Source organism: Trichoplusia ni, chromosome 3 (assembly GCF_003590095.1).
Source record: "Trichoplusia ni isolate ovarian cell line Hi5 chromosome 3, tn1, whole genome shotgun sequence".
NCBI classification, from domain to species: Eukaryota; Metazoa; Arthropoda; class Insecta; order Lepidoptera; family Noctuidae; genus Trichoplusia; species Trichoplusia ni.
The window spans coordinates 12,604,858-12,632,140 of NC_039480.1; the positions used below are offsets into that span (position 1 = coordinate 12,604,858).

Below are 27,283 nucleotides of genomic sequence, written 5' to 3' on the forward strand. Positions count from 1 at the left end.
TACAATAAAGACAAAGTAGCATTGTTATAGGAATCTGTAATCTGAGGAGCAGATTTGTACAATGAAAAGCAAGGCTTCCACGACATTACGTCACGAACAGGTTACTAACAAACGATTTTTAAATAAAACTGTTCATAAACTAACTGAGCTGAAAAAATATAGGTCTCGTTCAACGAAAAGGAAAACTTCACATGTAAAATGAACGTAAAATTATCATCGTTCGGTCGTTCACTCGTTCAGCCGCTCATCTGTTCAGTATTAGGTCAACTAGTTTGTCCGCCATCTCGACCTCTCTAGTGCCGCTTTTACCCTCGATTTCTGTTCGAACGTCTTCAATTCACAACTCGGAGTTACTGACCTGGACAAGCTTTTGATAGTTGAGCGATTAAACGTGTCTGATTCCATGAACCGAGCTCGTTTACGTCAGTGCCAATACTGGCTTGGGAATTTTATTATGCTTGATTTTCTTTTTGTTAGATTCTTTGCATCGTATGGTTGATGTAGAACCTGGTTCCATGGCTCAAACTGTAGGTCTGTAACGTGACTTTACACATCCTTGAAAAAATATGCCGACTTTTTTCCTACTATGTCTTTCTTTGCCGTCTTAAATTTTAGTCTATCGCGGTCCACCGCTAGGCATAGGCTTCCTCCAAGTTGCACCAGAACAGTCTTTTATCCGACTTCCGTCCTTTGCCGTTTTAGCAGATTATAATTACTTTCTAATAACGTTACCGAATTTGCCGGAAATCGAACCTACGACCTTTGACATAGCTATCCAATAGTCATACTACAAATTTATCACTGGTTTAGAAAAGGTTCGTTATTTTTAGTGAGTGACGAATCGAGCGCTCTGAGTTTGTTAAGCTCTTTGCGTTTTCTGACGTAGCGAGAGTTTCAAGTGACGTTTTCCTAACGGTTTCAATCTGGAACACAACGATGACGTAAAACGACAGAATTCCAATGTACAGGTATAGCGTATGTTACATTGTTTATATGCATTTGCTTTTTTGCAATGGTTCTTAGCTAACACATCCTGAGTATTCGCCAAATTATGACATTACTCACATTTTTTGATATTCCCATCAATAATACTTTTGTACGCAACTCAATTTCGCACTAATATCATCAAAACTAATATGAAGTTATGTAGAATAGTTACAAGGGCTAAAAACCGGATCAGGCGACGGTACAATTTAGCTAATTTATTCCGTGTAGGGAACGCGCAAAAAGTTTCCCTCGTTAACTGTAGGAAGTGCAGTAAATCACTGTGATCTACTCGACTCGTGTCCCAGACATGATCGCTATCTTCAAATTAGTGGAGAATTTGCCAAATTATGAGCTTATTCCTTAAGATTAAACTTATTTGTCGGATTTAGGCTACTACTGAGGCCACGCTGTCTGTTGGTCTGTCTGTCAGCAGGCTGTAAGTATCTGTTAACCCTTTTAAAAGTATCAATACATGGACGATTTATAACGAAACGCAGTCAGTTAATACCTCCTTGCCGAGCATCTAGCACAAAAGCTATCGAAAAGTAAATGAATGCTATACCCACTCAAAATGTAAGTACTAAATGACCTGGCATCGTTATAAATCTATCATAAGTTCATATCAAAACTCCTACTTTTACGAAAATACCGTATTCCTACATAATGAAGTTGAATAGTAGTCACTAAAGGTACCAAGTGACGTCATCAGTTGCGAACTAAACCTCCGTGTTATAACTATTAATCCAATACAGTTGTTCGTAGTTCTGAAGGAATTAGTTCGGAAGAACACTCCCGCAAATGAACTCCGTGAGTTAACGGATTTATTTGTACCAGTCACGATATTATTCTGATAGTTTCTTTGTTTCAAAATATACTTAAATCAAAGAAGTAGGGCGTCGCAAATTTTACTGCTAAAAGTTTTATTAAGAAACGAAATGTTTTCTTTTGAAACAAAGGGTTGTTATAAGTTTGACTTTTACGTCTCTGTATTATTATAGTCTGATTGGAAAGGATTTGAAGAAACGTTTTTTTCGTTTAAAACAGTAACGATGTCAAGGTTTTTTTTCTCTTGCACGGATACCTGAATGGCGTAAAGCCACTGCACGACGAACCGCGGGTTTGATCCCCGCAAAGGAGAATTTGTGTGACCTACAGATGCTTGTGCTGAGTCTGAATGCGCGCCGCCTTGAGAGTTGTTGAAAAAAATACTGGGTAAGTACGTCATATAAATACATGTAGCAAAATAACCGAAGATAATATACGATGATACTGCCATCATTTTCACTGGCAATTCTTGGCATGAGGTTGCACGTTCAGCTGAAACTGGTATGGCTCAAGTGGCTAGGTGGCTTAAAGCTAACTTACTTACATTAAACTCATCTAAGACGAAATACATATGTTTTAGTATTTCTAATCGTACCCATCCAAACTCAGACTTCAACATAAAAGTTCACACATGTGATGACCTAGATAATTGTCTGTGTCCAACACTAGAGAAAGTGTCACAATGCAAATACTTAGGTATCATTATTGATCAGACACTTTCCTGGTACCCACACCTTGACCAAGTTTCGACCAGAATCAGAAAGCTCAGCTGGATTTTTAAGAACCTCAGACATATTGTGCCAAAAGCATTACCCACTGACACGAAAACACCTAGAAATGTGCTCAATGAAATATACGTGGCTTTGGTGCAGTCTGTTCTGGAATATTGCATTCCCATCTGGGGAGGTGCAGCTAAAACTAAATTTATTGACCTCGAAAGAAGTCAACGTAGTCTAATAAAAACAATGTATTTCATGAACAGAAGGCATCCTACACACGCTATGTATTAAAAAAGTAATTTACTTTCAGTTAGAAAGTTGTACATACTAAAAATCATTTTGAAGAAACACAAAGCCCTACCGTATGTTCCTGACTCAATTTTGAAAAGAAGAAAAGATAAGATAGTTGAAATTCCCCGAGTAAAAACTAAATTTGCCAGCATTCAATATAATAAACGATCCGTAAAATTATATAATAAAATAAATAAGGATAGCTACATATATAGCAAGCCACTATATGAATGTAAAAAAATAGTGAAAGATTGGGTTAAACCACTTACATACGATGAGGTTGAGGCCCTGCTTCAATAACATAATAATTACACACATGCACACACGCACAAGCACCCACCCACCTCACTCATCTTCTCTCTCACACACAGACACCCACACTGCCTCACTCATGGTCACATGCTACTCTGTCATAGACTCATCCTTACATTCTATCACACACACCCTATCACACACACCCTATCACACACACACAAATACACCCCTTCTCTCACACAGCTTCTCACACTAGTAAACTCCAACTATCACAAATTTTATATAAACTCTTTTTTAATTATTTTTAATTATTTCTAGTTGTTAAACCTGTATAACCTTTACTATTATAACCCTTATAACAAGTTTGTGTTCTAACTACATATATGAAAGAGCGGAGTTTCCCAATACAGGCTTTTTGCTTAAAGGGAGGCTCCAATCGATAGCCGTTAAGACAACTTGTTTTTTGAAAATAAAACATTTTTTCATTTTCATTTTCATTTTCAATATAGTCAAAATTATAATGTCAGGAGACCCAAAAATTTTAACAACAAATTTGAGTTAATCAATAAATCATTAGAGTATTTACACAATATTGAATGTCTGTTTATATCAATTTGTTGATAAAAGTATAAATGTCTTAATGGAACCATTTCTTGGTGGTCGATTGAGAAGATGCATAAAACAGACTGGTCTCTCAGAAGCTGATTAATTCTAGGGCACGGACAGTCCCACTTACTTGTTTATACAACTAATGGAACCACTAGGACAAGCGTGAAAATATATGTATTAGGTCTTTACTAAGAATAACGAAAACTCATTTGTTTTGATTTTATTATAAAGTTTGTATCATATTTTTCTAATTTCTGAAATCTTGAAATAACCAAACTTTATATTAAAAAAAAGATAAAGACGATATAGGATTAGTTATTCTTGTTTATGCAATATGAATAGGTATGTGCAATTAATTTCATTGGAAATAACCTATCTGCGGCACAAATTTGGAGGATCTGGGGATTCTTAGCTATGGATGTTTAAAAACACTATCAGATCCAGTGAACTTCGTTCTGGCTGAATTGTGAATGTAAACCATCCACTCAAATGCATACTGAATAATTCATTTAAATCGGTACAGCCGTTTAGGAGGTCTCCAATGACATACACAAGTAGATGCAATAGTATTATAGGACTATATACATATGAATGAACACAGACAAGATAGTTGTCAAGGTCTCACGCTTGCCCAGTCTTAAACCTTGGCAATAAACCAGCAATTACGAAGCGCAGGAGGAAAGGAAAAGATTAACTATCTGACCCATAAATACTACCCTACGTAGGTATGTATGTAGGTACCTACTGGTAGTTCTTACTTTGCCCACCGAAAGTATTACAGAAACTTTTTACTTCATTCTGCGCAACATAAAACACTACTAAATGGTTCCGTATAAAATATGTACCAAAAAATTACACCGACAAAGTAAACTAAAAAACATCGTTCGAAGTTACCTGGGCATCGCAGCACCTCCGCTTTTCATGATAATTCCCGTCCAAGTTTCCCTTTATATCAACTTTTTTATTTTTCCAGTTTAATATCATGCAAAATGAAGGCCCGGCCATGCCACTCTGAATGGTCGGCTCATTGCATCCCGGCCGTAAATCCAACTCCCTTGTCGGTATAGCACAGATAGTAGTCTACACCGTCTCACCAACTTTTTCAACTAAAATAAATTAATCAATTTGGGTACGTAGAGCCTTCGTGAGTATCTAGATATAATTCATTCACTGTATTGGGTTTCTTAGGTATTTGAGTTTACGAGTACGATACGAGTTTCTGCTATTAGTATTACTAGGTTCTTTATTTTGTTATTTAAGGCATATGTGACGTTGTGCTCTTTGCAGACGATACTTCCTTAATATTTAAAGTTAACAGAAACAGAAATGACTTTAACGAAGTAAATAGTGCACTTACTCGGGTCACACATTGGTTTTCAGTTAATAATTTAGTTTTGAATGCCAAAAAAACCAAATGTATTAAATTTGCGATGCCTAATGTTAAGAATCTTGGGCCAAATATTGTTATAAATAATGAAGTACTAGAGACTGTAGAGTCAACGGTTTTTCTCGGCGTTACAGTTGATGCAAAATTAAAATGGACGGCGCATATTGCATACCTAGCAAATAAACTCAGCTCTGCGGCTTATGCGGTTAGAAAAGTTAGGCAGATTACTGACGTGGACACAGCTCGTCTTGTTTATTTTAGCTATTTCCACAGCGTTATGTCCTATGGCATACTTTTGTGGGGTAGGGCAGCAGATATCGAATCGATATTCGTCTTACAAAAGCGAGCTGTCAGATCCATTTACCAACTAGGCTCTAGAGTTTCTCTTAGGGAGCGGTTTAAAGAGATAGGCATTTTAACGGTAGCATCCCAATTTATTTTAGATAATATACTACTGATACGAAAAAACCTTCACTTATACTCCAAAAATAGTGATATTCATAGTATAAATACACGAAATAAACATAAGTTAATTGGTACATCGCACCGGTTACACAGGGTACACAATTCATTTGTGGGACTTGGTGTTCGCCTCTACAATAAACTGCCTCTCACTTTATTGGAATTGCCTTTTAACTCATTTAAAACAACGGTTAAAGATAAACTGTGCAAGAAGGCTTACTATACAATCAATGATTATTTAAATGATAAAAATAGTTGGTCGCCGTGATTTGCACAGGACGGTTTAGTGTGGATTAATGTTTGACGTGTATTTGTGTAATTTGATAGACATACTCTATGTGTGTAACATTGTGTTACCTATTTTGTTTTATTTTTAGTATAATTATACGCATGCACGTATATATTATTTATTATAAATTTTGACATGTATAATTTATTAATTATAAAATTGAATGACGTAGCAATTTATGCCGCCTCCGTGTTTAGGGCTATGCCAGGTAAATCAACGTTTGGGGTATTTCTTTCAGTCTTATTTTATTTTATTAGCCGGCAGCAGATACGTCATGCTCCCTAAGTCGTCACTGCCTGCGGTGGCGTCTTGGGTCGGGTCACCTCCTTCCCTCTAATATGGCGAGGGAGGTGATGGCTGACCCTTGCGTCATACTCGTGAACGGGTGCTGCTTGCGGTGGCTGGTCGGTCTGCTGACCTTGGCCTTAGTACTTAAAGTTTAATTTCGTATAGGTTTATATACAGCGACCTCAAACTTTTGTTTGTTTGGCATGGCACCTGCACACTTATTTTTGTTATTGTTCTGTACAATTATAATATTTTTTGTAAACGGAATGACAGCGTGCTGCTGGGGAGTTTGTTGCGCCGTTTCTTCTCTCACAGCAAAAGCACTTAGGAAGCGGTGTAGGGTGGGCGAAACTGGGTGCTGTCCAATGTAAATGACCTTCAAAAAGTGCTACTTAGTAGCCTAATTTGAATAAATGAATTTTGATTTTGATTTTGATTTTGATTTGAACTCATAAAATGATGGCTGCAAAGTTATTAAACAATACTTTTATGAATTAAATTAAACTAAAACTGACTCGCTTTTCGTAATAAGAGTTACCGAATAGAAGTAATAAAACGTAAATGAAAGAGTAAATTTCACTGTATTTTACTAATTGACTGAATATAAAAATATTTCATAAAATTTCTCAGTCTAACACGATACTACCATACTATACTTACACAAAGAATTAGTACACCTTTATCAACTGATTCATATTAAAATACCTATTTACTACATTCTAACCAAAAAATCTGAAAATGTTATTTGTTGGAATTTCGCAAAAGCCAACCAAAAATAAATGCAAGTGAAAATTATACATTGACTCTTATCTCTTTGTATAACGTTATCGGGCGACGCGTGGTACCACAAACTAATTCAACAGCAATAATTATTCATATTTTGCTATTGCCTTTGCAGGATACATAAAACCGCTGCCCGATAACTTGATCATAACTTTTTATGCAATCTACATTTGTCTATGCAACTAGCTAGTCAGCCATCATTAGCGCCACCTGTAGTTTATATTCTTCGTTCAAATATAAAGAATAGAGTGTCGTTACTCTTGCTATCATATCCCAGGTGACAGCCATTCAGGCTGCGGAGTCCCGTTTTATAGCTTTACCTTCAAACACTGAAACATTTCGCGGAATATTTGTACTAGGAACGCGAACCGTATACCCTCTTAGTGCGGTCTACGATACTATTAAAATATGTTCACTGAAACTAAGGAGTTTAGAATACGAAGGCAAAAAGATTTTTTAATTGTAGACATTTTATCTCTATTGTATTGGCAGTCTATACTGTAAGGTATTCAATTGACGAGCGTTCTTTTTTCTAAACTTTCTTAAAAGTTATCTTCCTTGCTAGGAACAATAGACTGATTCGAATCACAATTACCAAAAATTTTCACCGAAACTTTACGGGCATGTAATTAAGAGAAACTTGTTCGTGCTACATACGTAAAATGTTATTAATGTGTCATATTGAGAAACTCATAGCCTAATATCGAGTATTTTATCCAGCAATACGTCTCCGTAACATATTTAACGCTTCCTAATCCTCGGATTTTCGATAAAACTCACATCGGACATAAATCCTTTAATACTCAACGATTGCTTTCAATCCAGTTATCTCTATCTATAACGTTTACTGCTCAAGAGTTTATAACTCTAGGCTGACGGATATACCGAATCGACCTGAGTAATAAATTCATCGTTGTAGCTTACGAGTACATACATGGATATTACGTCAGCACTAAACTGAATTATGAGTGTGTGGTAGCCTGGAAGCCGAGCACACGTGTGCCATTACACTTGCAATGAACTAACGCCGAGATCGAAATAACTCTTGAGCTTGTCACAGCCCTGTTCCTTATCCAGTCCAAAGCACAATGGATTACAGTTCTTGTAGTTGTTCTTGTCTCCTCCGCAATGCGATGAGGGACGCTCCCTAAACGATTAATTCCGAGTGAAGTGAGAAGATTCTCGTCTCGCAATACTGTTAATTAGTTTAGTGTCCGTGCGGTCACTTGATGAATGATCGACTTGATAAATTAGAAGAAAACCCTGATACATATGGATGGAATTTATCCCTTCCGCTTTCCCCATTACATAATGGAGAGGTGTTACAGTTTTAAACTCCGTATAAATAATTGATTGCCTCCGAATTTTGTTTGTTCAATTTTTAACAGCTGGAATTGAGTTAAGGTTTTTCGATATTCCCTTGTTTACCTTAAAGTATATTATTCAAATTGAATTATAAATAACCTTTAACATTTAAAGGTTTCATCTTTCATCCTGTTCATTTTGAAATCAAGCAATAAATACCTAATTCGGAATTCGATTAAAGCGAAATAACTTTTCTGTTCATTTCTGTCTCAGTTACGATGTTCAAAAAAAATAAAAACTAAATAAAACAGAAAATACAAACAGCCAGAGCTCGTAGTCGTTTTATAATCAAGTCTAAATTAGAGGATGCTACGTTTGAACGCGAGCGAGCCTACAAATCCCCACGAATGCGGCTTTATTTCGTTCCGTCGCACCAATCAGAGCAATTAACGGACAATAAAAAGAAAAAGTCCCTTTCCCGCCGCCGTGTAGGGTGTGGAAACTGGGAAGGGTGGAAGAGGAATCCTAATTGTTCTCTATTGAGCAGACAAAGCGAATGTACTTTGTGAATAACCGTCTGATTATAAGTTAATGCCAGAGAGGTGTAATTATGTGTTCCGATAAGTACTAGTGCTAGCTAGCGGTGAGTCGGTGCGGGTCGACCTCGCCAAGCGGTACGTGCCGGCAATTCATAAATCAATTAAATGGGGAGTATCGGGATAAGCCGCTACCCGCCTTTGGCAACTCCTAGAGAAAACAAGTGTACGTACATGGCATACATATTATACATATAAAGTCATTCGATAACTTTTTGTTAGTATTTTTTATGAATTGGCCCGGTTTAACTCTTAATTAAATTGATTTCCATTGACGAAGACTTAAAACTCTTAATTGAAAAAATATTTTATTTTACTGAAACTGATACTGAAACTTGAATAAAGTATACATATTTCGTATACACAAAAGCCAGACACATTATCTTTTGAATTGAAATAAAAGAAAAATAAGCGTTCAAAAAATTACAGCCTTGTAAATACACGCAATATGAATAAATACTCGTGCATTTTAATATTGGAAGACATACACGTGTCCCAAACATTTAATATCTTTTGACATCGAATCTCTTTAATGGCATTTTAAAAATACCCTTATATCGATATTAAAAAGATTCCATTGTGAGTCGATGGCAATGGCCAGTATTTCTGAGGCTATTTTCTTTGAAGCGAACCGTTTTGAATAAAGAACACAGTCGCTAATGATGCAAACGATTATTGACAAAACGTTTCGAACGCCTGACGCGCCGAGATAACGTAATTTACTAAATTAAGTTTGTAGCACATAGTATTGATGTTAGGTACTGGGAATATTTTTGGTTATTATTTTCTTTACCGATGATATTTAGATGAAAATGTACAATGTGAAATATATTAGATTGTGAAGGCAGTGGGTTTGGTTTAAGAGTAATACAAAATAATCCCACACTTTCAAATTGCTAAACATTGTGCTCAATACCAATCAGTACAAGTTTAATAGGCTACCTGAGGAATTGAAATGTGCCTTTTACACAGTTTCATTTAAAAGAAAACTTAAGAATTTCCCGTTGGAAAAATGTTTGTGTTCAATTGATGAACTTTAGAAAAGGGAATGATATTTTGTTATGAAAAAAATAATGTTATAATTGTTGAAACTGTTATTGTGTGGAATGTTATTACTTATTATCTTATGTATGTTTTTAGCTGGAATAATTCTTTGGATGTTGTGTTGTTGTTATTATTGTTAATCTATACCTAACTATGAATGTATTCATTTTGTTTTTAATTCTTCTGCATGTTTTGTTTTTGTATCCTATCTCATCTCATTAAATGTCAAATACAATGTAAATTGTTAATGATTAAATAAATAAAAATAAAAAATTATATAAAGAACCTTAAGTATCAAAGAATCATTTTATAACTGCTCTTATAGTCAGATATTTATTTATGTCTTAAATATGAATAATCGCTAATATCGTGACAAACGCTGTGTTTTAGCTGAAAGTCTCGATCACATGGGCGATCATCGATAATCTTTGATTAAAAAAAAACCGAAACAAATGATATTATATTACTAAAAGGCTATAAAGTCGACACGAACATCAATGATGAACTTGTCACCAGTTGTCCATTAAAGAATATTCTGAGTGAGTTCAGCGGCGTGGTGCGCAGTAAAACTTGTGTAATAAAACTTGTGGACGAAGGCTGTTTGATGCGGTTTACACCACGCTGTAAACTGCCCACTTCGCCACACTTACTTAATGAGCGTTTTTAGAAACTAGTTCAAACTGGATAAGTAACTCACTTTTAAATTCTCCGTGTTCTAGAATTCTAGATTACCGACGACTTTTAATTTTAATGAGCTACTAAAGTGTTACAACCTCTTTGCTAAATAATTTAATTGTTTATTTATTTCTAATAAAAAAAAATACTCCGACACAATCTATTGCGTAGAGTTTCACAAACATTCAAGTCACATGCAAAAAGACTCCCAGACTCAAGACAAGTAAATTTACCTACGAGGATCACACTAACGCTTGTCAAAACCGATTCACGACACTATACTCATAGTGGTTTTGTGATGTCCTTAACCACTCCGCTATCCGGGCAGTACAATTCTGTACCAATTAAACGTGAAAGCGTAGACTGCGAAAGAATAATATTGAAGTTATTAATTTCGTCACACTTATACAAATGTAATTATTGTAAAAGCCTCTTGAAATCTATAAGCAATTCTTCGGAACGCTCTTAAAAGCTTTTTATTGTAAGTACACAAATTCGTAGTAAAACAAAGAAGCAATGGCGACTGTAAACAAACAGTTGAAGTACATCGATAGCATCTGTTTCTGCACGTGTCTGTGAATAAAAACGAAACGACTAATCGAGGGAAGGACGTTCAAGAAAAACAAAGTACTGCCTCTAGGGGCCTACCAAAACCTCCTTATAATAAGCGTGTTGAACTGCGGAAATGAGACGGCATATTACACGTATAGCGTCGTCTCTTTTTTACAATAGCTACAGTCTTACTTTAAGAGACGTTGGTAGGCCCTTGGCGCATTCGCGGAGAAAAATAAACTGTGCCCCCAAGACACTTCCAAGACTTACCGTCCGTGCAAATGAAGTGAAGACTTTTACCTTCAAATGTTTACTTGCAGAATTGAATAGAAAAGCCGCCATCACATTAATGTTTCGCTGAAATTCCATGAAATTGCCCACGCTCTGTTATGTTTTGATTTACGTTGAACCTTCCAGCTAATATTATGAATTCACGCAAATATTTATCGACCCCACACGATATTACGTGACGAGAGTAAGTAAAGTGTGTTGTTACCTGAGAATGGAGTGGAGTAAATATAATGTACTCATTTAACCATTTTGAAAATGGCGAATTTTAAACTAAAAAAGGACAGAGACAACGCTCTACGACTTGTAGTGCGCTGTCACACTTTCATAACTGCAAGAATATTACTTAAAGAGGTGGTAGCAGGACCTCATCGAGAAACATGAAAGTAATAATGTCGCATTTACAAAATGTTGTCAGCTTTTGGTGGAGATAGGATAAACATGACCTAACTCGATGATTTGACATCGAGTTTCAATTTCATAATACGCTTAATACCATTGGTCAATTTTATATCGCGCTATCATAGTCGCGAATAGAGAACTTCGAATGTATGAGATGACATTCCTTCTAGGTTTATGCCTTTTGAATGAAAAGACAATCGTGATCGAGGCCATTTCAACAAAATAGGATTTGTTTATACATGAACGGTAACAACTACTTAATTTTTCATTGATCTCCTTTCTTTCGCATGGTACGTTATGGGCGAGACTTCAACTTCAATACGTTTAGGTGATTCAATCAGCGTTTACACTCTCACTTTGGTACGTAACGCCAGGCTGCGTTTTCTATGTAAAAGTTAATAGATATACCACTTTAATACCGTTATAGTTCAACAGCTTCACAGATATTAAATAGCAATACCACGAAAGATCGATTGTTGTGGTGTTCAGCTGAGTTATACGATATTCTGCGGCTGACGTTTATGGACTTTTAATGATAACAATAAATATTTGATAGCGGAAGCTTTATAGAAACTAATAGGTTTTATTGAAAACATTAAATTTACTGTTTTATATATGGGGACGTTAACACAACATATATATAGTGTAGTGTATTTTAACATTTTGCAATTCGTTTCCCGTTTTCAACGTCTCTGTTTAGATCGATCTCGTTCTTTCCTCAAAAAGCTTGGCTTTATCACTTATAGATAATAGCATTTTAGAATTGCCTAGACGATTTAATAAGATTTTGCAATTTTTTCATAAATAGCCCTTTTCTTCACACTTCTGGACTCGTAGAGAAAGCTTTTTGTATTTTCTAAGAGTGGTTTATTCCATACAAAGTTAAGTTGTACTTTTTAACGTGTTGATTGATGTCAGGAACGTGTTTTGTTTAACACTTAGTGCATCAATACTTCAAATAAAAGTTGGTCTCTACTTTCCCATCTATATTCTAATTCCGTCCTTATTACGCCTATCTACGTTTGATCCATCTCTACATATTAATAAAAAAAAAACAATGAATTTCCTTTAAAAAATACAAAATCGAAACAGAAAATCGATTAAACGACACATCGATTACATCTAGGTGTTCTACCTTTCCAGGCAGACAGTTCGATTTGTGCAAGACAAATTACATTAACGTATGTTCTGTCTACACGTGATGGTATCTTAGGCTTACACTGACTGTGACTGATGTCTCCGCACAAGGCTGGATGCTCTACAATACTCCACGTATTCAAATCTATTGTTACCCCATCTACTACAATTGTATAATTGTAATTAATTTAACGTCAATCAACTTCTTAGGAGATTGCAGGTATGGAAATTAATTAGATGTTCTGAATGTATGAGAGGAATTTGTTTTGATTTATTGCGAATAGCTTTGTAAGTCTGAGGTTTGTTGGAGAAGGGTACAGTGGTAGTTATTTAAATACCACCTCTTTGGTGTCAGTTATAGTAATATTGAATTATGTTTTATTATTTTTACATTGGCATCCTAAAATAATTGTTAAAGGTTCTATGTTGAAAAGTAAAATATTTAGTAGGAAAGAGGTATTTTTTTTTAAGAACCATGGAGGACTGGCAGCTAAGAAAAATATAAATAACAGTATGAGCAACCATACAAAAGCTAGTAACAACCATTTTAATACAACTCAACACCCATATTGATAAACTGGTAACGCAGATGCAGTATAAACGTAAATACCTATTGATCATATAACATTACCACTGTATGTAAAACTGGGTATCTTCTCTTTTGAGCAAATGAATATTAGCTATGAATATATCATTGATTCGCCGTAAGCACGATGGTTCGCCACACGTTACCGCCGCGTTCAGGCTATCAGCTGTGAAAGCTATCGATCGAGTTCTCACCTCATCTGCTAAATCATATTTGAACCAGAGTAAGAAACATTATGTACGTACTTCGCAAATGCTTGTTTAATAAGATATACCTAAATTATTGGGTATTTAATCGGTTTCCATTTGAACTATAAAGTTCCTTTTCAAAGTATATTGAAGCCATTGCATTTTTTACAACTGACTTCAAATAGGTGGAGGTTTTCAATTTGTCTGTATTATTTTTTTGCTTCAAGCCTCAGAACTTCAGTCTGGATTATTGCTTCTTTTTCAATTTAACATGAAAAGCTGTTTTTGGTCCCATAAAAATAATCATAAAGTTCGGCTCCGTAGTTTCTAGTGGAAGTCGGTTGTATGTATTGTTGTTAAAATATCTTCTTATAAACCTCTTTATAACTGCTCTAGAAGCATTAGTTTTGAACGGATCTATGATTGCCTCAGAAAATCATCTTCGCAACCACAGCTTCCAAAACGTTAATCGTCCGCCTTTCAAACATACGACGCAGGCAAATTTAATTAAACAGGCTTTTACACCCTGTACAGCGTTCCATTATTAATTAGTCTTGACGCGGAATTGGTAAGCAGGTATTATCTGAGTTTACGTAGCAACGGATGCCAATGTAGGAGTACTTACGCAAACCATGTAACATTGGTTGAAACAGCTTCTATTGACCCCTTTCCTTACAGGTTAAAGTGGTCCAATATTGTATATGAGAATAGTTCCGCATAGTCGCTTGAATTAAATTAGCCGCATACATCAAATGTGGGACAACGAATGGTGCTTAGTACGCTTAGATATACCACGTACGACGTTAATATTTAGCAATCTCTTCGTAGTGATGTCAACATGTATGAATATAACATTTAAGTCACACATTATTACATGTATTTTTTTAATCGTGTTTGAGAGCTTTACTAATCTAGATATTTGTACTGCTTAAAATTTGCGGAGCTATCTAATTCACTTGTTCTAACCATGTGTTGTGTAGTGTGCGACAGAGTTCTAGTTTGATTGATGATCTCTATAGCATGCATATATCAAATGTAGAAGTGTCAATGTCAATTGATAACAGCGCCTTCATATAAACTGCCGCAAACGGCTAGAGTGACGGCTATCCGATGGCAAGCGTATGGAAAAATGATTCGTACGGTCGGAAAGCTTTCAAAGTACCACACCCTGACGCCGGATAGCCGGCGTCTACCACTCTACCCGTTTCCCGAAGCGTGTGAAAAGGCGCTTACTGTCGTTCAGGCAGACATGATAGACGGCTGAAACATCTGCCGATAATTGAAATGTCAGACTCCGGACCGTCAAGCACGACAAGTGCCCGACAAACGAATAAAATGACGAAAGTATTCTGTTTCATTAACATTTTACGGCAACTTTTTTGAACGCCTGTTAAAATTCATGTTTCAAACCTGTCTTGTAAAATGATGTTGATTGGAACTGCGATAACAACGCGCCGTTCTTTTGTTCGAATTTTTACGCTAATGGTTTTTATTGAAAATATTTTGATCCCGTGAGAGTAATAAAGCTTTTTGGTTTTGTAATATCTCATAGTGAATTAAATGTTTTAGTACTTTCAACGAACGAAAATTATAACTTTAAGTAAGAGTGCAAATCAGAAGTGTGAAAGAAAAATGAAACTTAAACTAAAAACACGCCAATTGCAATAAATTCCAAGTCATTTAACTTTTATTTAGCAAAATAAAACCTTTTAAAGAAATTAACCATAAGCCCTCATGAATCAGTATAACAACTAAAATAAAACCCATTATCTTTATTTTGCCAGGTCTTTACGTAAAATAAAATACTCGGAGCTAAAATTTCAAGGCCCATTTACCAGATCCGTGAGCTGGACAGAGATTAACGTGCTTTCTGTTTCATTAATAAATCCTCAGTTTATCAAATCCAGAAGCGAGAATCCTTGTCCATGATAGCTTTGAAAAAATCGATAAAATCTTGTCGTGTTTTTTTAGCGTGCCGCAAATTTTGGACCATCCAGGAAAATGAAGTAATATTAACTAAAGAAAAGATCGACGTGTTTATAATCATTAAGAAGATTATCACAGCACAAGTAGAACACAGTTTTCCAATTATACATAGTTTCCATGTATTGTTAAATATTTCGGATGGTGAACGGATTTAATTATAATCTACTTGCTTTTTATAAACACAAAAAACATATAACGCAGCGAAATATTTTTTTGACAAAATTACAATACCTAATTGCTGACCGTAGTGTGAGGTGCTAAGTCACCACGAGATATCTAAGCACAGTAAAATGAATTGAAAATATTGAAGTAAAAACGTAGGAAAAAAGTTACAAATAGGGCAATATTAAAAAAGGTAATAAAATCTAAAGTAATGTCATCTTTTATGATTTAACAAAGCTGAATAAAAAGTAAGGTATGGTATATCTCATGATTATATTTACTTATATGCTAATATCGGTAGCTAATAGTAATGAAGGGCCCTATCTGATCAAGACTTATCAAAAGCTGTGTTTCAGACAGTACAGATAATCCAATAAGATTATGTAGGCATTCACAATCGTACAAAACAGAACGTCCTACTGTTTAAAGTTAAGAAAAGTTTTAAGAAATAGGACTATCAACATATTCAAATAATAGTACTCAACTCTTACACTGCAATTCAACAAGAGATTCACCCCAAACGCAATGTAGGAAAAACAATTACAAGATGGAACCCAAACAATGTCACCCAAACTTGTTAAAACTTTACGTCTCTTTTATAGGCCGTGGTTTCATCAGATCATCATCGCGGTCACTGAACACGATTGCAATTAAATCCAACATAATTTATTTTCAGACTTGTTAATCTCGCCTTTGTAGGTACCTAGGTGAAATCAATTCACTTCATACTTGCGCACGGCGTCATGTGTGGGTAGCCCTGGTAAATATACAGTGACGTTGTGTGCTAACACAGCTTTGATTTGTGTGCCGCTGTCACACAGATTAAAGCTTCTACTATAAACAACTGTCAATCGCATGCACACATAGCGCCGCGCGCACGAATGAGTTGAACTATCTGTATATATACTCGAGTGTGCTATCAGGCCGATATGAACGCTAACTTTACGGCCAGCGATAGACTTTTATCGTTAAACTTTCCCCTGTAAACTAACGCGGGCTTCGTTCACCGTGCATGTTACCAGAACAAAGCATTGCAATATGTATGTTCATGCTACTGTATATTGTGGATGTACATTCAATAGCGAAAGTCGATGAACGTTTCGATTTACTAAACCAGAATACAGTATAATCTTTTATTTGGGTGCTGCAAATATTACAAAAGCTGGCGTATCACAAATAGTATATTTTTTGTAAAAGCAAACTAATCCATCTAGCCCTGGATGTATTGGTTTAAATCTTGCTCTTCTACTTTTATTGCTGACTGTACCATGTACATTTTTTTTAGTGGTGGGAAAACCTCCTGGACACCCACCTCTTCGGGGTAATAGTTACTGGTCAAACTCTTACTAACAAACATGATTCATGTAACGTCTCCGCGTCTAGCCAGTGCATTGTTATTCATCACGCACCACGTTTTAATGACCTTTTTAATAATTGAGCATTAATTACGAAACACGACTAAAGAGCAAGTACCAAACACTATTCAACATAGGATCAACAATCCAATCCTGAAACCTCATTTTTTATGATTAGTTACGATTTAATATTCCATAAGAAAATACCGTCGTTACGTTATCAACTCATATGTATATAGAGGTATAAGAACGATTCCAATCAAACATTCTTGAACCGAAAACGCATATGCCCAACATTCCGGCGAAAGGAAAATCATCTGATTCATACGCCGTTAAATGTTATAGGTAGGTACTGTCAGCAACAAAAGTCTTTGAAAACTCTATGAGAACACAACGTTTCTTAACACAATATACTAATGGGACTGGGAAACAAAATAGCATCAAACATTGAAATTCTATTCCATTAATACGAAACAAAAAAGTAATTGATGTTCTTCTTTTTTATTCTGAGTTCAAAAATCCTGCGATTGCTTATCGGCTTTTGTCACTGACTGTACCCAGTACACATATAAGTAATGTTCCTCGCGATGTATAGACGGAAATATTTAAGGAAAACGGAGGAAAAGCGATTTCTTTGTTCGGCCTGATTCGTTTGTCTTTTGAGTTTTCGCCAACTCGGAAGGGTATCCCTGATCATTAAGTACGCTTGTTAGGTGGCGTTTTCGCGAAATACTTTTGATGAAATCTTTTGAAATAATAATGCGAATTTAATTACTTATTTCCCGATTTTCATCTTAAATTACCTGGATTAGGTATAAACAGATTTTATAATTAAAATGGTACAGTGAAACTACGGGATAATTGTAGGACTTTTTTGACATCACTTCATGTTTCTTGGTAGTAAAATAATTTTAGAAAATCAAGTGCTACTTTGAGCGTATACAAAGTAAAAAAGAAAACATGTTCTACAGTTTTGTAAAATTGCATACTATTAATAAGCAAAACTATAGTATTAAAATCGAGGCACCTGCACCCATCGATCAACAATCCCGGCTATACCCTACTCAACCTTGAAGTACCAGGTATCATTGCTTGAATTACGTCTTATGATTTCGAGTAGGCAGAAAAATAATTATATTTATACGAAATACCAACTTATTATTCATACTTGCGTGGAACATTCTGTTTTAGAACTTAACATAATAGATTGCCCACGCAACGTTATCATAACCTAGTCGTTACTATTTAACTATAGACTAACAAGAATAAAGACCGAAAGGTTAACTGAACATTGTGTACTAAAAGTTCTATAATTTTGTTGTAGTAGGCGTTCAACCAAACAATTATATTATTTTCCAAATTATTTCAAGGATTTCAATCGGATTTTCAACCTCATTAAATAGTGACTCTACGTTTATTCGCGTGAGAAACAGACAGGTGTTCCGAAATGTCACGCGTGCGTTGAACCACCCTTGAATTATTAATCTGTCATATTTTCTTTTCACCGAAATTCAGTGTAAATATACTTACTAAAACTTATACGACAGTGCTTCGAGCGAACCAATAAAGAAACTTTTTTATTTAAGAGTAGATAACTTGCGCCCACTTGGTTTTTTTGGTACTTATTGGGTTGATATTTATAGTCTACTAGCTGTTGCCCGCGACTTCGTCCCCGTGGGTAGAAGATATGTAAGTTATGATTTATACCTGCCCTGTTTTTTTTCCCATTTTCCATTGTATCTTCGCTCCTTTTAGTCGCAGCCTGATAGTTTATAGCCTAAAGCCTTCCTCGATGAATGGTCTTTTCAACACAAAAATAATTTTTCAATTTGGACCAGTAGTTTCTGAGATTAGCGCGTTCAAACAAACAAACTCTTCAGCTTTATATATTAGTATATAATATATAGATAGATGATATTCTCAAGGATTTTTTTGATCGATTTAATAGCTTTAGAGTGATCGCATGTACTCCCATTTTTTGTAACATTTTATTACTGCTTTGCTCCTATTTGTCATAGCGCAACGGTAAATTTCACAGCCTTCTTAAATGAAGCGGCTATCTTACTCTGAAAGATATTTTTCAAACCTGACCTGAAATTATCGCGTTTAGACAAATAAACAAACTACAACGAATTTATTACTTTACAATATAAATATAGATACATTAAACTACTTATTATCTATTCTGCAATAAAATACTCATAAAGACTTCGTCAAACTTCATCAATAAGCGTAAAAGTAAGATAAGATGTGTCGAACATAAAAATATGAATAGAATATATGTTACGCTATAAGCAAGTTTTTCTCGGCATTTCTATATAACATGTAACAACTCGTGAAGATATTGGATGTCCAATAAAAATACAATAACGTTTGAATATTGTATTGACAGACGCTTCTACAAATAGTCCGAATAGAAATCCTATCAATTTCAGAAGATATTTTTTCATAGGTACTGTGGATTTTATGAACACTTAATTTGTATTTTAATAAATTTTGATGTAGAGTTTTTTTTTCATTTTTTATGTGAATCGAATTGCACGTCAAGTATACATATTTTGTTAGTTTTCGCACTCAAATAAATCATTTTCATCATTTGTCAACTATGTTGCGGTCGACTTCCTGTCTAACCGAATGCTGCTAAGTACTAGTGTTTTACAAGGAGCGCCTGCCTATCTGAACTCCTCAACCCAGTTACCTGGGCAACACGATATCCCATAGCAAGACTGGTTGTCAGACTTAGCCGCTAAATACCTGTAATCAAACTCAATCAAACGTGCCTTCCGAAACAAAGACTATATCTTTACGACATAGATGTTCACCCATTCACGGACAGACCGTAGCAAGCGTAGCTTGACCACTCAACAATCGATAAACTTGTGCAGTTGCAACTTGGCAAAGAGCTTCTCAAAATATATTAATTAAAGTTCTTATACTTCGAAGCCCATTTGTCTTTACAAACCGCGACTTTAAACTAAGTGTCACTTATGATTACGGCAAAAGTGTAATTGTAAGTATAACAGAGCCAGACTTAGAAAAATATAGGAGCGCAAAATAAAAGCATAGAAACCTACCTGCCTGCTATACAAAGATCAACAAAATTTGCATAAAAAATAACGAAAATTAAAACATGAGTACATTTTTCGATTAAAATTCCGTACACTCTATTCTGAATCATAATAAGTTGAGGCGTCGGGTCAAAGTGATATTAAGTAATAAATTCGTTGTGGGGAGCGATATAAACGCTTTTGAATTACCGAGTGGTTGAATACTTAATATTCAAGAAGGGATCAAAACGTACCCGGTCTATGTGGCACTCGGGGAACTACAGAACGTCTCATATTTAGTGCAAGTAATAGTAAAACTAGACTAACTGTTCCAGTCCTAGGCAATCTACCTTTGTAATATGCATACACATACAGTATGCTTAAGCATTTTGAACTGACAATTTAAAGCAAATTAATTAAGATTTTCCTCTCAAAATAAATATTGGACTTGCTTTCGTCAGTCCCAATCAGTAAATTCTTCATTAATTGATTGAACTTAATTAACAACATGTTAAGTTAAATAATTCGTTAATTACCTGGATTCGATAGAAATTTTATATAAGAACCCTTTAGATACTGCTCGAAATGTTTTTATTTTTAACTCCAGTCTAGCATGTTCCCAAAATACGTTTTAGCCGACTTTTTATTCCAATCATTGTAGTAAATATGAATATTAATTAAAGACGTCAATATTTGAAGTGACACCTCCCTTTCGTGACAAGGGATGTAGGGTAAATATCAGCGTAATCTCTTATTTATCATGCTAACTAACTGTCAAAATATTTAACTAAAGCATTTAGTTAATCAATATTGTGACAGAAGCGACTGTTTTTGATCGCTTCCCTGACTTTCTGACATAAATATAATATGAGATAGAAGACAAAATATAAGGATAAAAATGTTTTCGTCTATAAAGCAAAAATATTTGGAATCGTCATTTTAAAAGCAATAATCGTGATTTACGCTTTCCTGCACCCACAGCGAACACTAAAAGAATATTATAATATATGTTTTCTGAATGAACGCACGGCATACGAAAATAATGAAGCTAAAATAACACATCCGAACATTTAACATCCCCTCTACGTGTTAAAATGCAAATAAATTAAAAGCGAATGGATGAAAAAATTACAATAACTTCTGATAATGGAAGCCATATTTTATCACGTGTTCAAAGGGGCGAAACGTTATTCACAGTGTTCACCTTCCCTGTAATAACGGCAGATTTAAGCTTTAATAAGTCGCCAACAAAATGAAACCCGAAATCAGGAGGAAATTGATAATTGAAATTATAAATTAACCGGTCATTACAAAGCTTTTATCGCAATAGCATCATTAGGGACATTGTAAACAAATCCCTTTACAAAGTTTGGATAAACGAGATGAAAGGGTACTCTAGCAATTAACATTTAAATAATTTCACAACAGGTAAGTGAAATTAAATTCATGAAATCTGTACCTTTACCTTAATAGCGCTACGCCAAATGCTACGTTAATTTCGTGTGAGAGTTTTTCACTTTCATAAATAATAAGAATTGGTTGAAATTAAACCTTCTTTCGTGCAAATATGCTACTTATGTAGAGGTCTACGACCTAATCAATAAAAGGCCGCTGGCAAGCAATCAAAACACAATAGTTGGAGCGTGTTCGGAGCCGGTGCTACGCGCTACGAGTCGCTACGACCATCAAACGATATTCCCATTGCATTCCTTTTGTTATCCGCCTATGAGAACCATTCTCTCCAATCCTCCGCATTTTGCATTATTTTCCTTTTTCGACTAACGAATCGAATGTTTCATTTGTATATCAATGTCGATGCTGAAAAGCAATCGGGGTTTGTTTGTGATATTGTGATGCTTTTTGGTCAGACAAGAATTACTATTATTGTTCTTCTACTTTGTTGTGACTTAATTTCTCCTAGATAAATGATTTTATTACTTCCGCAATGTCATATTGTGTGTATATATATATATTTGTATGTTGAAGTTATGAAAACGATTTAAAATCATCTATTAATTTTTATATAACTTTTCGAGGACATTCCAACGTATTTTTAATGAGAATCTAAAATATTTTATTTGTATACTTATAAAATAATTAACTTAAATTCCATTACATTCTATAGAATGAATGTTATGAACCACAACTATATTAAATACCCACAAACATACTAAGTACAGATCTTTCACAAAATTTAGGAACGTTTCCTAATATTCAAATACAGATTAAACAAATATGATATCAATGAATAAATAAATTTTATTTACGAGGGCAAATAGCGATCAATTAATAATTAAACGTCGATCAACGCGGAGAGCAATTACATTCAATATAGACTAATGTGGTTCATGCGATATATCAGGCGCTGACAGTCGCGTCAATAAATACTGGCCAATTAAAATAATAAATTAGATTCTTATTCCGAAATTGATTAAGAAAATGTTTTGTTTTGAATTGACAGGTTTCAAATTTAAACGTCCACAGCCTCATAGCGAAATTATTTTTATAACAGACTAGCGGTTGCCCGCGACTTTGACCGCGTGGTTAGAAGATATAACTTAGGAATTTATGAACAGAAGCCCTCGAAAATGAATAATTTTCCGTGTTTTTCCACATTCTCCATTGTATCTTCGCTCCTATTAGTCGCAGCGTGATGGTATATAGCCTCAAACCTTCCTCGATGAATGGTCTGTTCAACACAAAAATAAATTTAACCAGTAGTTCCTGAGATTAGCGCGTTCAAACAAACAAACAAACTCTTCAGCTTTATATATTAGTATAGATTAATCACATAATGGCCTATATATGGCCTAATAATGTTAATGATGATGATGAATCACATATACCTATGTGTCAGCACTAACTTCAGACATCAATTGATATACCTATATTTTTTATCACATGTGTGTAGGTAAATCGATACCTCGAAAGGTAATCAATATAGGCGAAGCTTAAATACATAGCTAAACGGATCACAAATACATACACCCAAAAATATAAGTGATATCCAACAAATTGGTACACGGCACACGCTGCGCTTTATCCAATTACGAACCTAAATAAGTTTCACGGCACAGCTCGCGTTTATAATCCAACGTTTACACGAAAGCGAGCGAGTTCACAATATTAATGTCAATTATTAATTATAACGCAAACAATTATCCTGCTCCTTAATTTGGAGACCGCGAGTCGGCGCCGAGCTCGAATTATTGCGCTAAATACGCAGCCCAATTTATCTTGAATCTCGTCAGTGAGCCTACCACCACGTTTTAAAGTAATCTTCTTGTCGTCGTGCAAGAGGGATGCCGCTCTACAGCATGTAGTGCGCTGTCTCGCTTCCGCAATTGCAATGAAATAACTTTAAGATTTCGTGGTGGGCGCATGGTCGAAATTTAAATTAAAATGTAAATGTTGGGTGGGCCTGCCCTCTCTAATTGCGAGCGAGTCCGTCCGTTGTCAAACTTGTCCCGCCGAGGTTTATACGGGATTCGCATGTTATGTTACACTTATCGATGAATTATATTAACGAACAGGTGTATTTATAAAGGGTGTATTTAAATTTGAAGGAATTTACAGAAATATTATAACTTGCACGGATGAATATGATCATCAAATTAGTTTTCGACGGACCTTACATTACCAACAACAAAAAGTCTTAATTAAGTTTTATGTCCAATACCTAAAAGCTCTTGATTACTCTTCTGAACACAAATGAAGACAAAACAAAAACATAAATCTCAGTTATCAACTCACAATTTAAACGAATACTACTCATAATTAACTCTTTAATCTAAATACAAACAACTTTGTTAATTGAGAGATGCCGAGTGGATAACTGAAGGAACTGGCTTCAGAATCCCTGATACACTTTTCAAGCTAAAATCTCCTGTCAACTGTGGCGGGCGAGGCAATCCGAGCGCTAAATCACTTTAATTGCTTCGAAATCTCTGGACACTCTTTGTAAGTACCAGAAGCGCCATATCTGGGGATAAATAACTGTTTTGCTAGCTTATAAACTTCTGTGTTCGTTATAAATGGCTAGGGCTAATGTGGTATTAAGTTTCGTTGGAAACTAGTCATTATGTAGAGCGGCTTAGATTGTGGAAGTTAATTGATATTCTGTTTGTGAAATTGTTGTTATTAAAATTATGATGTAGTTATAGAATTTGATGTTAGCAAGTAATAATTATGATGAGAATAATTGTTCATAAAAAGAGATTCTTATCTTAATTTATTGTAAGTACGGACTAAAATGTTTATTGGATAACATCTTTAAATTACTGGTGATAACCAACTAGTTACTACTAATTTAAGGTTTTTAATAGCACTATTCCGGAGGAAGGTTTTAGAGTTTAGGGGTTAGTTTTAATACCATGAAAGGACATCGTCGCCGAGGTCGTACGTGGCGAAGGTGGTGTGATGATCAGTAAGATAGGTACGCGGGGTGTACGAAAGAAAGGGATGTCTCTAAGAAAAGGTGGAGGCCTTTGCACAGCAGTGTGATTAGCAGCAGGTTATATCAAGAGAAAAACCAAGAAATTCCGTATTAAAACCAGTTACTTGCGTAAATATATTTAGATAAATAAGTACTCACTTTGACAGAATAAAATACTCGAGTTTATAGTTTCCTTTCAATTAATTTAGCATTCATAGGAATTTGGTATGTAAGACGGACATACAGCTTAACGTCCGCTATGCGTACCTACGTAAATTTAACTTTACCCAAGAAAAGATATTAAATACGCCATAAAATGTCCAACGCAGCGAGGAGCACTAACACGTTTGTTTTACGATATAAGTAGTACCTAGCTAGGTAATGGCATACCTATCCTAGCCAACACATGTCTATGTATATTTAGAGGTATGCTAGCTCACATGTGTTCTGATGTATATAGTGGAAACTAGCATGTACTAACGATGTTGCCCGCATTCTTCATGAGCTAAATTCTACTCTGAAATAGTTTTGCTTTTGGCACGAGCAAATCTATTCACGGATTAAACTTAATTTTAAAACGCATTCGGCGTTTTAAAATTATATTAAACCATTTTAATTGAATATCGAAACGGTGACAAATTTATCAAAGAATATTGATTTTAGTAATATTTGTTGAACGAAAAGAAGAATAATAAATTTTCATCTTATAAGAATATACGCTTTTACAGATGAGCACTAAGATCTTATTAAATATTAACTCCTTCTATAGGGAAAAAACTACTAAGAATATTAATGATTATCTAAATTATTTTTCAAGTTAACTGGAAATTAATTTATCCTTACATTATGAAAGCCTGATTTTCTTCTAAGAAATTAAATTTATAGCAAATTTATCCAAATTAGATACACGTTACGAAATTGACTTTTACGAGAAGTTACAATAGCTATTAATAAAATTTATCGTTTAAAAGTCAATCAATAATTCCTGCTAAAAATATTGAATTAACCTTCTTTCATGTGACTAAACACGCTATGTTTTAAAACTTTAAACTTAGATACTTTATAAATAATTTCAAATTCAATTATGTCTTAAATAATATTTAAATACAGCACAATTATTCTTGGCTCTGCCTATTCGGAAATGTTAAACATTTCAACAGTAAGTAAATAAATCGGGTTCGGTAATGAAAGGATCAAGTCATTGCTTAATCTCGTTACTGAATTATAAATATAACTTTGCCAGAATTTACAATTATTCAAACGTAGGTTGATTGTTTCAATATAAAGGAGGCTTTCTTTGAAAATATGCCGTAACAATTGAACACACGACATTTATTAATTGAATAATGAATTACAATGCTTTATCGTTGTCATTAAAACATCATTACTCAATACCTCAGTATCATACGCCTGCTAAAGCTACATATTTTACATAATTTAATTTATCGTCACAAATAACCTTCTTTATAAACTTATAAAAGAATCGTATAAAACAAGGCAAGTTTAATTAAATTCACCGACAACAAATCTCATCATAGAACTTTTCCTTTTCGTCAATCATTATAAGTTGATCGCTTCCTAATTGAAGCTTAACTTTTAAATTAATACTTACTTATTTTAGTCATTCCAAATATCAGAAAAACATTGTTATCCATTAACGCTCTTGGAAAACGAACATAAACTTTATCCGATCACTGTGTCTATCTAGAGGACTGAGATAGGTTTAGATAACGTCACGTTTTATTTGCTTTTTATTTTGTAATGTATCACAGCCGTGTTATTGTGCATCGAGCTCGCTAAGCGGGTATGACATCGGCGCAACAGTATCGGAATATTGTTCGTAGTTCGCGCCACGTGCCCGACGCGACAGTTCCCGCCGCCGCGCGTGTTCCGACTGCCAGCGAAGCCAGCATTTCCCCAAAGCAACACATGATTTTCTGAAACAACCCCCGGCGTAACTCGGTCGAGAGTGCAAAACCTTCACACAGTGACACGAGGGTGAAACATAATAGCAGTTCGTTAGCATAACTCCGCCTCGACGCAGCATCGGCTGACTTAAGTAAAATATTTGCCTTATTAAATGATTTTAACCCCTCAAATTTCATTCTTTATGCTGAATCAGGAATAATTTCGGCAAGCTCGCCATTTGAATTCACAAAACGACTACGAAAAATTATTCGGTGTAAAAATCTGATGTTTGATTTAATATTTTTGCCTTTATAATGCAGATCCCTTTCTTACATCTGTTTATTTAGGTCTTCATGAGTTAACGAAAAATTCGACCTTCACGAATTAATTATAAATTGAAACTGGAAACGAACGTATTTATTTTGTCCTTGTAATCTGTGCCCTCTTAGCTCAGTACTTATTAAGATTAACAAGACTAACAAAAGCTTTAAGTTTCAATGTTTTACTTGTGAGGAGATATTTATTTTTGTACTTAATTCTTGTTGCATCTCGTTATAACTGGCACGGGTCGCTTGCTCGAGCCTACGCCGACTTCAAAATGTACTGACATAGTGAGCAAATAATATTACATCAACACCAGCAGTGAGAGGGTGGGGGTGGATTAGTGACACACAACTGATATGTTTATAATCCCTCTGATTTTTGTCGTTAATAGTTCTTAT

General features: G+C 34.9%; 1 protein-coding gene across 1 annotated transcript in view; it reads right to left on the minus strand.

Moving 5' to 3' along the window:
- The window catches only part of LOC113491959, a 135,818-nt gene extending 109,042 nt beyond the window's left edge, over positions 1–26,776 (minus strand). Inside the window, exon 1 of the mRNA XM_026869181.1 lies at positions 26,266–26,776. The gene's annotated coding sequence lies outside the window, so the exon portion shown is untranslated. The remainder of the gene's footprint in view (positions 1–26,265) is intronic.
- Between the last annotated feature and the right edge of the window lie 507 nt (positions 26,777–27,283).